The 14,691-nt window shown below is 39.9% G+C and overlaps 1 non-coding gene across 1 annotated transcript; it reads left to right on the plus strand.

Moving 5' to 3' along the window:
• Positions 1-11,095: 11,095 nt before the first annotated feature.
• On the plus strand, positions 11,096-11,197 carry LOC111754748 (small nucleolar RNA U13). Its single transcript, XR_002789416.1, has one exon. It is a non-coding gene; the product is annotated as a small nucleolar RNA U13 (small nucleolar RNA).
• The last annotated feature ends 3,494 nt before the right edge of the window (positions 11,198-14,691 follow it).

The raw sequence follows: 14,691 nt of genomic DNA on the forward strand, positions 1-14,691 counted from the left end.
ATTAGCTATTAATTGGCCAATTAAGTAAAATGTCTTGATCTGTCCATGTTCAGTTCCCAAAAGGTTTTATTTAAGCCTGAACTACAAAGCAAGAGCCAGTCTAAAAAAATAAATTATTTAATTAAGAAGCTAATGAAAAAAAAAGAAGCAGAAGAAGGAAGAAGTGGAAGAGGAAGAGGAGCAGATTTGTTATGTGGCTTCCTAAGCTCTTACTGGAAGATCAGGCTAATGGGAAAGTTGAATAGTGTTTATCAGATGTCTACTGTTTTACTTCTTGGGATCCTGAAATTTCATACTTTGTCACTCAGAAATAGACCTTAGTATCTTTCCTCCTGTTGGGAAATATAGCCAAGTCAGATGACCTGACTATAGTTGGTCTTTAACTGAAAGGGTCCCTTATAGCCAAAGTTTTATCTGCTTGCTAGTGGCTTAGTGCCAGAGGTTTATCTGCTAGTTTCGCTAGAGAAAAGAAATGAGCAGAGCTCAGAATAGTCCCTATCTTAGCCTGATGAAGGAAGAAGGGCACTGACATGTACCTGAGGCTTTAACCTTGACTGCTTTTGGCTGGAGGAGAAGAGGCACGCTCTGGAGATCTGGCTCCTGGACTCAGTCTTGATTGAGACAGAGCTGGAGAAGAAATCCACACATCCTCCCCAGGATCTGGCCAGCTTCCTCCCTCATCTTACACAAACTCATTTGGGGCAGGACCTGGCACCCTGGCCTCTTGAAACCCTTAGACTTTGAACCTTGAAACTGAATAAGCTGAGCATAGCCAATGCCAAATTCCCTTTTGGTAACACATACTTGTTTTTTGCTTTTTTTCTTTATTTACTTGTTAATTAATTATTTAATTTTTTAAACTAGAGATCGAACTCACAGCCTCATGCTTGCCAGGCCGGTGCACTGATGAGCCTTTTTTCCTTCCTTTTTGGAAACAAGATCTCATTGTGTATTTTAGGCTGATCTGGACCTCACTATGTAGCCCAGGAACTCATGGCAATCCTCCTGCTTCAGCTTCCTAAATGCTAGGATTATAGACATGTGCCACCATGCCCAGCTCTTTTCTTCTCATGTAGGAAAATATCATGGGTATTATTGGATGACAGTATATGTATCTACTTTATGTAATTATATGAATTCTGTTGTTTAATTTTGTTTTCTGGGACAAAGTCTCACTTTTTAGTTCAGACTGGCCTGGAACTCACTATGTAGCCCAGGCTGCCCCAAATTTAGATCTTCCTGCCTCAGCCTCCTCTGCCTCAGCTGGGATTACAGTCTTGCAGCACCATGGCTAGCATGTCTATTGCTTTGTTTTGTTGATTTTTTGAGACAAGATCTCCCTATGTAGTTCAGGCTGGACTTGAACTTACTATGTGGCTCAGGCGGTCTTCAAATTCACCTCAATCCTTGTGTCTCAGCCTGCCAAATCCTGGGACTATAAGTGTGAGTCACCACACCCTGCTTGTTTTGGTTTTTGCAGACAGGGTCTCACTCTACAGTTCAGGATGGACTTGAATTCACGGTGTAGCCAAGGCAGACCTCAAGTTTTCAGTAATCCTTCTGCCTTAGTTCCTGAGTACAGGGGTTACAGGCATGCGCCACTGTGCCCAGCCTTAATTATGATTTTTATCATACAGATACAGAATAATTTATTTTACCAGTGCTTTTCTTTCTTTCTTTTGGGGAGTGTTCTGGGGATTGAACTCATGACCTTGTGCTCACCAGGCAGGTGCTTATGCTGCTGACCAGCCTACCAGTTCCTTTCTTATAAATATTTGAGTGACAATGGAGTACTACTCAGCTATAAAGAATGATCACATTGATATATTTATAAATAAATGGATGCAACTTGAGACCATATTCGTAAGCAAAATAAATCAAACTCACATGTATAAATACCATATAGTCTCCCTAGTGTAAGAAATGGTAAGAGTGGGGCTGGGGGTTTAGCTCAGCGGCATAAGTGCCTGCCTTGCAAGTGTGTGGTCGTGAGTTCGATCCCTGGTACCGATAAAAAAAGGAAAAAGACAAAAAAAAAAAAAAAGAAATGATAAGAGTACATAAGAGTTTATGATAATGATGATTCCCCATTACATTGCTTTGAAGCCTTATAATGTTTACATTCATTAGTTGGAATGGTTTTACCTTGGTTTGTTTGATTTTATTATCTATGATAGTATGAACAGCTATTTTGAAGAAAATAATACATTAGAATAGCCAGTGCTGATTTAATATCATCTTACTCTGAAATCCTACTATGCTTTTATTCTTCTGTTTCCTTTGGTTCTATCATGTTATATCTTATTGGATATTATTATGTGTGATAGTATAAACAATTTTTCTATGGAAAATGAGATACTACAATAGCCATTGTTCACTCTCTGTTATTTGGTTCTGAAAGCCCTGTAATGGTTTCATTCTCTTGAATGGTTTTATACTGTTTTGTTATGTTTGATACTATCATATATGAAGTTATGTTTAACTATTTCAAAGAAAGACATTATGGTAGTTACTGTTAATTATGGGTTATCTTGTGGTAAAATGCTGTGTTGCTTGCATTGTTCTGATCTGATCTCCTTTGTTATGCCCTCTTTGGTCTTAATCTCTTTAAAATAAAAAAGGATATTTGAGTAATTTTTTTTTCTTTTTTAACAAATACAATAAACGTCCTGTCCTTGTTACATCATTTCTTTAGATTAAATTCTTTAAAATTGCTGGTTCAGGGAATGTAACAGTGGCAGAGCACCAGCCTAGCATAGATGGACTCCTGAGTTTGATCTGTAACACCAGCATCACTGAAAACAAAAGAAGACAAAGAAGGATAGAGACAGAGAGAGACAAATTTTAATGTAAGGAAGACACTATTTGTTGGGTATTTAGCTCAGTGGCTCAAGCGCTTGCCTGGTAAGTGCAATGTTATAACTTTGATCCCTGGTACACACCCCTCCCACAAAAGACAGGAAAATGAAGAGGAAAGGATAAGATAGATAGCCACTCTGATAAGAAAAAGTCAAGAGGAAAATAAAAACAAGAAAAAGAGGGGCTGGGGATTTAGTTCAGGGGCATATTGTGAGTTCAATCCCTAGTTCCAAAGAAAAACAAAGGAAAAAAAAAAAAAAAGAATCAAGGTGGGGATTCTGGAAAGGTAGAGGACCCAAAGACCCATGGGTCCTTTGTTCCCAACTGCTTAATAGGAGGGTGAGTGACCCTCCCCTACCTGGACGTTGCCATAACTGGATTGGCTTTTGGGGACCTCTGCCTAGCATCATTTCTTCTGGTGGTCTTTCAGTCTGTTTGTTTGTCCTTGACCTTTTTAGGCCTTATCTTTGGCCTAAATAGCTAGTTGGCAAGGGGGTCTTATTCAGTTAGTACAATTGTGTGGATATTGATTGTACTCTATTACTGTAGCAGAAAATGCCTCCCCCAGCCAGTGTACACTTCAGTTTCTTAGTTGCTGAGGTAACAGTTCCTGTTCCAGATAGAGTGGATCCTGACTCTTAGAAACAGTTGGTCACTATGATGCATAGTGTATAAACCAGTCCTCAGTAGACAAGCCATTCTGCCTCTGTACTTCTTGCTTGCTTACCTCATATAAGCCCTAGACCATCAGAAATCAGGGCCTGGTATTCTGGCAATGATCCTCATTTATGTCTGTTGACGTAAATAAATTTGCCACCCAATCCTGGTGTCCTTTCAGTTTCTGCTTGCTGTTGCATCTGGTTTGTTGGCTGTGAAAATCTATGGTGCTGACCTCTTTGGTCACCTGTTGTGGCCCTCAAGAAGGGAGTAAAGAGCTTTCTAAGTTCACAGAGAACTCAAAGGACCCACCAACAAACCACAAGCCTACCATTTTTCTGGTCTACCCTCTTAAAATTCCTTCAAAAAACACTTCAAAAAAAAAGGGCCAGGGATATAGTTCATTGGCAAGAGCTCCTACCTGGCAAGTGCAAGGACCCAGTGCAAAAAAAAAAAAAGAAAGAAAGAAAGAAAGAAAGAAAGAAAAGGAAAAAGTCCTCTTTCCCCGCTCACTGCCCTATAAGAAGGGGTGAAGTTTTTGGATACCCAACCTACTGCTATAATTGTGCTACTCAATTTTGCTGCCTTAAAGGGTTGTCTGTAGGTCTTAAAATAGGTTTGAATCATTGCCCCACACCCAATACTGAAGATTGAACCCAAGGCTTTACACTGAACTAAATCCCTACCCCTTTCTTTATTATTTTGAGACAGATTCTAAATAGCCCAGGCTTGGTCAGACCTGTGATTTTCCTGCCTCAGTCTTTTAGAGCGCTGTGTTTATAGATGTTGTCCACAAGTCTTGCCAGTTATCAACAATGGTAATGTTCACATGGGATTCTTCCTGAAGTGGTGCTTCTTGAACTATCCCTCCAGTTTCTTTTCTTTTCTTTTTCTCTTTCTCTCTCTCTTTCCTTCCTTCCTTCCTTCCTTCCTTTCTTTCCTTCCTTCTTTGTTTTTTATACCAGGGATTGAGCTCACAAACTCGTACTTACTAAGCAGGCACATGAGTTTCTTTCTTTCTTTCTTTTTTTTTTTTTTTAATCAGTACCGGGGATCAAACTTACAACCGCCTGCTTGCAAGGCAGGTCTTATGCCGCTGAGCTAAATCCCTAGCCCCACTTCTCCAGGTCCATCTCCCATTTTTCTCCTTCTTGGAACTCTGTGCTTGCTCCTTACCAAACAGCATGTAGTTAGTGGAACTTAACAGTTTCGTCCCTCCACAGCCTGTCACTTGTTAGTTCCTCTGCTCAGATTTCTTTCAGGTTCCTTTGACTCCTTCCCTAACGACTGTCTGTCCTTCTAGAAAGTCCCTGCCACATGATAGATTACACAAACACCTGTCAGCTGAACGAGTAAATCAATCAGTTCTACCCACTTTTAATGCACTGTTGTGTCTGTGAGTGACAGAAGCACACAGTCAGGAAGTGAAGACAGCGGTGGAAATCCGCACTGGGGCCCAAAATGTTGCATCTTCTGTGGTTCTTCTCTTGCCTTGCCGGTTCTTCATTCACTTTCCAGATTGGGCTGTGGTTTCCTATGGCTAGAGGTTTTTTTTTTTTTTTTTTGTATCAGAAATGGAACTTAGGACTTTGCACTTCCCAGGCAGGCAATTTTTTAAATTAATTTTTATTTTGAAAGTATACAACAGTACAAGTCAGAATAAAGCCAACTAAGATCATACAGTGAAATTGGTACAGAACTTCACAGCAGGTTACCGGGCTAACAGTAATAGGTATCACAGTATATTTTGTTATCTTTATAATAGTTGTTCTTTCAATCCCGTATATCAAAATGAGATGAAATATAGAACACTATAGAACTTATCAAAACAGAATATTGAATAGAGCAGTACCATTAATCAGAAAAGAGCAAAACAGTAATAAAAATATTTGCTTTCAAAGAAATGGTAGAAGGAAATCCCCCTTATTTGCTATGGTCAATCTCCCAGGAGATGCTCAGATTTCTGGTTCCCACTTGCTAATGGGCAGGGAGGAGGAGGAGAAGGAGGATAGGGGAAGCAGGATGTTTGACTCTAGGCCATGTAGCAGTAGGTTCACTATTGCTAAACAAGGAGGCAGAATGGTCATTTTTTTTCACAGCGTCCTCAGTTCCAACATGGCGTGGATCTCAGGAGACACTGCTGGTTCTCCCCCTGGAAGGGCTGCAGTCTGCCACCCTGCCTTCGCTTACCAGGGAGGGGAGGTGCTGGCTTGGCTTCCCAGAGCCAGGCAATTTACCATTGAGCTACATCTCTGGCCTTGGAGTCTCCTTTCTACCACTATGTTGTGTGCTATGGGCTCATCTCTGTGACTGTGGCTCCTGCCCTGATGTAACTAAAGCTCCCATGCCAACAGCTGAAGCTTTACCTCTGTGCATGTGTGTGTGTGTGTGTGTGTGTGTGTGTACATGCACACAAGTATATGGAGTCCTCCTCTGTTGTTCCTGAGTTCCACTGCTTCTGTGGGCCAGGTAGAAGTTCCCAGTAGTCTCACTGGGTAGAGCAGAAGAGAGGTGGACAGTTTTCCTGCCCCAGTTGAGTCTGCAGCAATCTTCAACCTGAACAAAAGAATAATCATGACCACTCCTTATGTGCCTACACACACTATCAGATGAATTACATTCATTGTTTTATTTTATTTTATTTATTTTTTGGAACCGGGAATCAAAACTCATGATCTTGCACTTGCCAGGCAGGCACTGTGTCACTGAGCTATGTCCCTGGCCCACATTCATTATTTATTTTATGCCCAAATATCTCCTCATAACTGATATTGAAATCTTTGCTATATACGGGTGAAGAGATGTACCCAAGATCACACCATTACTAAAGAATGCAGTAGAGTCACATTTATTTATTATTTTTATAATAAAAGACTAAGCTCAGTCTTTCACATTGAGCTGTATCACAACTTCTTTCTACTGACTGTGTTTTGTTTTATTTTATTTTTATCTATTTATATGTCTTTTTGAGACAGGATCTCACTATGTGGTTCAGGCTGGCCTTAGGCTCACTTAGTAGCCCAGGCTGATCTTGAACTTGCAACAATCTGCCTGCCTCAACCTCCCAAGTACTGGGATTATAGGAGTGTGCCACCATGCCTAGCTTTTTTGTTTTATTTTGAGACAGATTCTTTCCATGTAGTCCAAACTGGTCTTGAGCTCACTATGTAGTCCAGGAAGGCCTGGAACTCCACTGTGATCCTCCTGCCTCAGTCTCCCAAGTGATGAGATTATAAGCATTCCTCATCATACCCTGCTGTTATTTTTATTTTGGAAAAGGATCTCAGTAAATTGTGCAGGTTGAGGCTTCTGCTTCAATCTCTCTCCTCAATATGGGGATTACAGGTATATATCACTGCACCCAGCTGTTTACTTTTTTTTTTTTTTTTTTTTTTTTTGTCCTTTTTATGCAGTTTGGGCTGGCCTTCAACTCACAACGATCTTCCTGCCTCAGCCTCCCGAGTGCTTGGTGTTTATTCCCTTTAAGATGTAGTTTTTCAGAGCTGGGGATTTAGCTCAGTGGCATAAGCACCTGCCTTGCAAGCAGGCGGTCGTGAGTTCGATCCTTGGTACCGATAAAAATGAAAAAGACAAAAAAAAAAAAAATGTGATCTTTCTATGTTACCCAACCTGTTCTCAAACCCCTATGCTCAAGTGATCTTTCTGCCTCAGCCTCTTGACTACCTGGTTGGCTACATAGGATTTAAACATGACTGTATTTTTTTCTTTCTTTCTTTCTTTCTTTCTTGGTACTAGGGATTGAACCCAGGGCCTTGTGCACACTAAGTAAATGCTCCAGCACTGAGGTACATCATCAGTCCAAGACAGGTTCTTGCTACATTGTCCAGGTTGGCCTGAAACTTGCAACACTTTGCCTCAGCCTCCTGAGTAGCAAGGATTGCAAGTGTGCATAGCCATGTCTGGCAATATATTGATTTTTCTAATTTACACATCAATCTTTTTTGAGTTTGTAAATACTGGAAAACTCCCCTGAGTTAAGATTTCCAGGGGCCGGGAATTTAATTCAGTGGCATAAGCACATGCCTGACAAGTGTAAGGTTGTGAGTTTTGATCTCTGGTATCACCAAAGAGAGAGAGAGAGAGAGAGAGAGAGAGAGAGAGAGAGAGAGAGAGAAAGAGTTTTCCAGGCTGGGTATATAACTCAGCAGCACAGCACCTGCTTGGCAACTGAGAGGCCCTAAGTTTAATTTTTGGTATCAAAAAAATAAAAAGAGTCCCTAACAAGGGTTGAGTTTGGAGCTTAAACCCTAGGAGATACAGAGACCAAGGAAAATCTTGCTCAGGCATCCAGTCAGCATCCCTGGCTCCTGGGTGAATAGTTAGGAAACTCTAAAATTAGAACATACTAGGGGCCAGGGATATTGCTTAGCAAGCACAGTGCCTGGCTGACAAGTGTGAGGTTGTGAGTTCAATTCTCAATACAAAAAAACCAAACCAAACCATACTGGGAGTGGTAAAGTACCAAGAAGTGGTTAAGTTTAGATAGTACCAGACATTTAAACCAAGGGCCTTGAGCATGTCAGACATGTACTCTAGTACTGAGCTACACCTCCAAGCCTAGGATATATTTTGGAGAGAGATTTGAAAGGATGAATTAGATGAGTGATATGAGAAGAAAGATGACTTGCTGAGATTTTGTCCTAAGAAATCAGAAAGCTGTGCATAAGTAAAAAGAGTCCTTTTTGGACAAGTTTGTTGAGAGGCCATACTGACTCCATTTTGTCCCGGACATATCCAGTTGACAGTGTCTTGGTAGAAAGTGCAGGCCTTGAAAGATCCCCCCAGGTGCTGTAAGGACAAGAAGCAAACAAGTTGTATAATCTAAACATGAGCAATATGAGTTTCTTTGTTCTTTATCTCAATAAAAGCTGCTTGTTTATGCTGGTTGGGTGGCAGCAATTTTTCTGACCCTTGATGTGTGTGTTCTTTTATTTTTCCTTTCCTTGAGGAACCCCTACAGAAGTTAAATTTGGAATGCTGATGAGGCCAGGGACATAGCTCAGTGGCCTAAGCACTTGCCTGGCAAGCGCAAGGTCCTGAGTTTGATTCCTGGTATAAAAAAAAATTGGATTGCTGAACCAGGTATAGTAGTATCGGGTTCTGACCTAGATCCCTGATCTCCCAAAGGAGTGTACGGAGGAAGTTAAATAAAAAAGAGACAAATTGTATGATTTTTTAGGGCTCCAGGAAGGTCAAAACCCTTTAACTAAGCTTGAGACTTCAAGGTTAAAGACAAAGGATTCTCTGGATCAATCCACTTATATTAGGACCAAGGACAAGGGGTAGGGCAGAGAGACTGAGGAAAGTGCAGGCAATGAGCAGGAGCTTGGAAGTCACTTCAAGGAAGTCTCCAAGTAATAAATCAAGTCAATTTAGTAGCACTGTCTTATAAAGACATGGTAGAAGTGAGACTGTAGGAGTAATCTTTTTTTTTTTTTCTTGCGATACCCGGGATCAAACTTAGGACCTTGCACTTGCCAGGCAGGGGCTTATACCACTGAGCTAAATCCCCAGCCCAGGAGTAATTTTTGTGGCTGCAGTTTCTACCTTGTTAATTGGGGTTGGAGCCAGAGTGTCCGCAACTGTGGCCTTATCTTGCCCTTTGAGGTATCTCTGGTCTCACAGGCCACTACAGGCCTCAGCCAGGACCAGTGATTCATAGAGGTTCACTTACTATGAATCAGCTCCCAGGCAAGGGGCCTAGGCCTAGGACAGACTGACAAATAAACATGGAAAGCCAACTGGTAATTTTCTTTTTTTTGGTCTTGTTTGAGATGGGGTCTCGCTATGCAGTTCAGGCTGGCCTTAACTCACTTTGTAGCCTAGGCTGGTCTCGAACTCGCAACGAGCCCCTTGCCTCAGCCTCCCAAGTGCTGGGATTACAGGCATGAGCTACCACGCCCAGCTCAATTAGCAAAATTTAAATCCTGCTTAGAGCCGATTCATAGTGGTCTCCAACATAGTAGCACATGCCTGTGTCCTAGCACTCAGGAGACTAACACAGGAGGATTGCCAATCAGTTCTAGACCGGTATGAGCTATATAGTGAGTTCAAGGACAGCCTGAATTACATAGGGAGACCCTGTCTCAAAGAAATAAAAAATTGGAATGCTGGTAAGATATAAAATAGGAGAGCTAAGTAGGCTGTTTCATGTATAAGTCTGGAGGTAAAGTCTAAGCTGTATAAATGATGGCTAAAGTATTTTTGACTAGCCTTGAACTCACTATGTAGCACAAACAACTCACAGAGATCCTCCTGTCTCAGCATTCTGAGTGCTGGGATTACAATTATGTGCTACCATGCCAGTTTAATTAAATTCTTGAAATTAGATAAAAGTCAGTTATACAGTGAGACAAAAGAGAAAAGAGGGCTTGAGGAATCTTATAACATTTAGAAGTCAGGAAAAGATCTAGAAAAGGAGCAACCAATAAAATAAAATGCTATAGGGGCTGGGGATTTAGCTCAGCAATATAAGCACCTGTCTTGCAAGCAGGTGGTCGTGAGTTCCATCCCCGGTACCGATAAAAAAATAAAAATAAAAAATAAAATAAAATAAAATGCTAAAAGGCAAAAATAAAAAATAAAAACAAAAATCTTTCAAGGAAAGAATGAACAACAAGGACAAATACTATTAACTGGCAGGCAAGATAAGGGCTGAGGTTTGGCTATTGGATTTTGTATAATGGTGGCCACTGATGGTCTTGACAATAGAGGTTTCAGTGAGCTATGCAAACTTTATTTTTTATTTATTTATTTTGATACTGGAGATCAAACTCATGACATTGCACTTGCTTATATCTTTTTTTTTGGGGGGGGGTACTGGGGATTGGGTACCAGGCTCTTATGCTGCTAAGTCGGTCCACTTATATCTTTTCTTTTCTTTTTATTTTCTTTTCCTTTTTTTTTTTTTTTTTTTTTTTTTTTTTTTTTTTTTTGATACTAGGGATTGAATTCAAGACCTTGCACTTGCCAGGCAGGTGCTTGTGCCACTGAGCTAAATTCCTAGCTTCTTTGTCTGTTGATACAGGGCCTTCCTATGCAGGACAGGCTGGCTTTGAACTCACTGAGTAGCTCAGACTGGCCTCAAACTCAATGATCCTCCAGCCTCAGCCTTAGTACCAATATTACAGGAGTACCCACATCATACCTGGCAGCAGCCAAAACTTTATGGAATTTGAGGTAAGGGTGCCTCACACTGTAATCCTAGGAAGTCATGAGGCTGAGGCAGGACAATCCAAATTTGAGGCCAGCCTGGACAATTTAGTGAGATCCTATTTGAAAGACTTTTGCCCTAGAATAAATTACAGGACATTATGGTGGTAGTTCAAATCGGGGATGCTTACCCTGATGGCCACTTCCTACTTCTTCCCTGATTACAACATTTTCCTTCCTTTTCCAGTGTGCTTGAAGAAAATTCCAATCAGCTCCTTGTGCACCACATCTGGTCAAAGGTCACATATACCCAATACTCCCATACTCCCATATCTAGTCAGAGAAGAAAGTCAGACCCTTGCTGGTTGTGAGCTCCTTTCCATGTCCTTTAAATAAAAAGTCCATGATCCTCAGGTTCATAAGCGTGATGATTGGGTGTTCATGCTCCATGCATGACATGTGCCTCCTTTGAACCTTGTTACGACCTCGGCACATTACCCATCTGACGTGAAAAAATAAATAAATAAAAAGTCCACTTTTACTTTTTCTTATATGCTGCTCCTTGATTGTGTGTTGGGGCACAATTATAAGACCATATTTATAAAATAGCAAACTTATAGGTATTTCATGGTACAAATTAAAGAGCAATTAGAGCTCTCTGACCAAGTTTCAGCTGCTTTTGCTGAATTTAATTGATGTTGAGAGTGTCTAGAACCCAGCTGCATATCTCTGTTAAGCACTGGATCAGAGTAATTATCTATACTTTAAGGCATCCTGGGTTAGTCAAAGACACCTTTAGCTATGCTCACCCTGTAAGTCTTCTCTCCTCTTGTTTCCAGAATGTTTCTATATTATGATAACAATTCCTTTGTTTCAATGAATCTGTTCAAGACTAGCCTGCCTGTCAATATTTGACTCAATGAAGGTAACCTATTAGATAATGTTTTGCCACTTGCTTTGTACTTCCTACATCTAAATGCTATATAAACTAAATCCTTTGTAAACCCAGTGCTCTTGCCTTTGGGAATGGTCCCACAATAGTCACTGGTGTGAAAATTAAATGCTTCCTTCTCATAAGCCCTCCTTGTGAATTGGCGCCATGTGCAGGCCACTGAGGGTACAGCTGAAGCCAGCCTTTTCCCTTGAGTCAGTGCCATTCGTGAACTACAGGGGAAGAGAATAAAAAGTCAACAAGAAGCAAGCTCTCCCTGCAAATTGGTGCCATAGTCAGGCCATTGAGGGGAGAACCAGATGCCAGCCCTTTCTGGCATGTGGGCTGGGAAATATGAAGAGCCAACCCCTTCCCACTGCCCTGTAAGTGACCGACTGATCTGGAGAAACACAGGCTGTGATAATGGCTACTGAGGTAAAATATAATTTAATACTTGTAGTGTTTAGTGTTTCACTGACTTTGCAGATCTAAAGCCAGTGGGCTGATCATCTATTTAGAGGATGGCAATACACACTGTAGCATCTATGGAGGAATCTCCTTCTGTGAATAGTGACCATTGTTGATTCCCTATTGTCTTTTTTTTTTTTTTTTTTTTTTTTTTGTACCAAGGATCCAGGATCAAACTCACAACCTTGTGCTTAACAGGCGGGTACTTACACCACTAAGCTAAATACCCAGCCACCCCTATTGTCTTGTTTTGAAGTCCTGTATCCTTTCTATTGTTTTGTTGGATTGGATTTTGTTCTGTTGGGTTTTATTGTATCCGATGGCATGGCCAGCTATTTCAAAGATAAAAGGATATATTATGATAGCCATTTTGGATTTACTATTATCTTGTTTTGAAGTCCTTTATTGCATTCATTGTTTTGTTCTTATTGCTTGTATTCTTTTCTGTTTTGTTTGGTTTTTTACTATGTTTGAAGGTACCTGCAGCTATTTTTTTTTTTTTTTTTGGATACTGGAGATTGAACTTGCGACCTCACACTTGCCAGATAGGCACTTATGCCGTTGAGCTAAACCCCTGGCCCTCTGTAGCTATTTTGAAGACAGCAGGAGGCATTATGGTAACTATTGTTGATTTCTTATTATCTTGTTTTGAAGTCCCGTGTCATTTACACTGGTTTGTTTTGGTTGACTTTGTTCTGTTTTGTTTTGCTTGGTTTTATTCTCTCTTTTTTTAAACTTTTAAAAAAATTTTTATTTAAAAGGAAAAAGAGAAAAAAACAAAACAAAACAAAGCAGTGTAAGGGTACAAGTAATACAGAACTACAAAAAAAAAAAAAAAAAAAAAACAGTAAGAAATCACCAGTTAATAGATTACATATTATCTTAGAGATAGTTGCTCAAGTCACAGTATCAAAGCATACAAAGTGGACATTCAAACAGTGAGACTGCAAACAGTTGTGTTCAATGATCCAACCAAAAACATTAATATGGTCAGCTATTTAACACCCCTAAACACACTTGCTGTTGTATCTTTTAGAGCACTTTTTTTTCCTTCTCTTTTTTACAACAAAATTTACACATTTTGGGTTTTATTACTCCTTAGTTCTTATTACTTTTTTTGGAGGGGGGAGAGAATAAAGTCAAATATGGCAAAACAAAGCTGTCAGTCAAAACCAAGGATAGACATAGCACATGATGTAAAAACAGAGTACAAGGTTATCAACAATGGTTATCAACGTTGTCTCTTGTTTCCTTAAAAAGAATTGTCTATCTCATTAGGTATTATAAAGTTGAACAAAACAGTAGAGAACAAGACCAATAAAACTTAAGCATTGTAAACATTACAGGACTTCCAAAGGAGACAATAGTCAAACCAGAATGGGCATCTTAGTGAATCTTATTGCCTTCAAAGTAGTTGCCTATACCCTCAAACTTGATACTATCAACAGAGTCTAATCAGTCAAAACAAGATAGTGGGAGTATTACAGGACTTCAAAACAAGTTAATAGGAAATCAAAAAAAGTTACTATTATATATCCTGCTAATTTTTAAAATTTTTCCACTTAATTAAAAAAAACCATAAAAATAACTAAGTATTTTTTTAATGAATAAGGGAGAGATTGAGATAAAAGAGGACATAACAATATAACAATACAGGTCAAAGCATGACTGTTTCAGCAACCTAGTGCTTCACCACCAAATAACCCGACTTAATAGTAGTTACCATACTGTCTGTCTTTTTCCTTGAAATATTTGAATAAAACTTCATATACTATTAGCTTCAAATATTTCCATATCAAGAAGCCCAGAATAAAGCCTTTCCAATTAAAAAGTGAAAACTTTATAAGGCTTCAAGGCTACATAATAGGGAATCATGATTACCACATATTTTTATATATTTGAATCATTACTTACATTAGGGAAACTATTCGGTATTCACACATGCGAGATTGATTTATTTCACTTATGAGTATGGTCTCAAGCTGCACCCATTAAAATTAAAAAAATGTTTAAATGCTGCTTTTTTTTTTTTTTTTTTTTTTTTTTTGTGGTACTGGGTTTCAAACTCACTACTGCTTACCAAGTAGGTACTTGTGCCACTGAGCTAAATCCCTGGCCCTGTAATTCCTAGAACCCTCTATGTGGAAATCCTCATATGCTCCCATGACAGGTGCACAGCATAAAAGAGTGGAGATGGGGGCTGGGGATTTAGCTCAGTGGCATAAGCATCTGCCTTGTAAGCAGGTGGTCGTGAGTTCGATCCCCGTACGGATAAAAAAGACTGGAGATGCTACACGGAGCCCACTGTCCTGGCTTCCCAGGATAGCCCATGCCTTGTTTCCCAGACACAGTGTGTACCTTTATTTTAGTTTTTATCATGTTTTTTTCTTTTATTTTGCCCAAGTGTCCTCTGCAGAGCTGATTTCTTCCATATCCATTCATCTCTTGCTTTTCAAGTAAACTTTTTTTTTGTTTTGTTTTGTTTTTTTGAGACAGGGTCTTGCTATGCAGTTCAGGCTGGCCTTGGGCTCACTTTGTAGTCCAGGCTGGTCTCAAACTTGCAAATGATTCTTCTGCCTCATAACTTTTTTTTTTTTTTTTGT

The sequence above is a fragment of the Cavia porcellus genome, unplaced genomic scaffold (genome assembly GCF_034190915.1).
Source record: "Cavia porcellus strain 051 isolate PalLab524CR breed Dunkin Hartley unplaced genomic scaffold, mCavPor4.1 scaffold_25, whole genome shotgun sequence".
Lineage (NCBI taxonomy): Eukaryota > Metazoa > Chordata > Mammalia > Rodentia > Caviidae > Cavia > Cavia porcellus.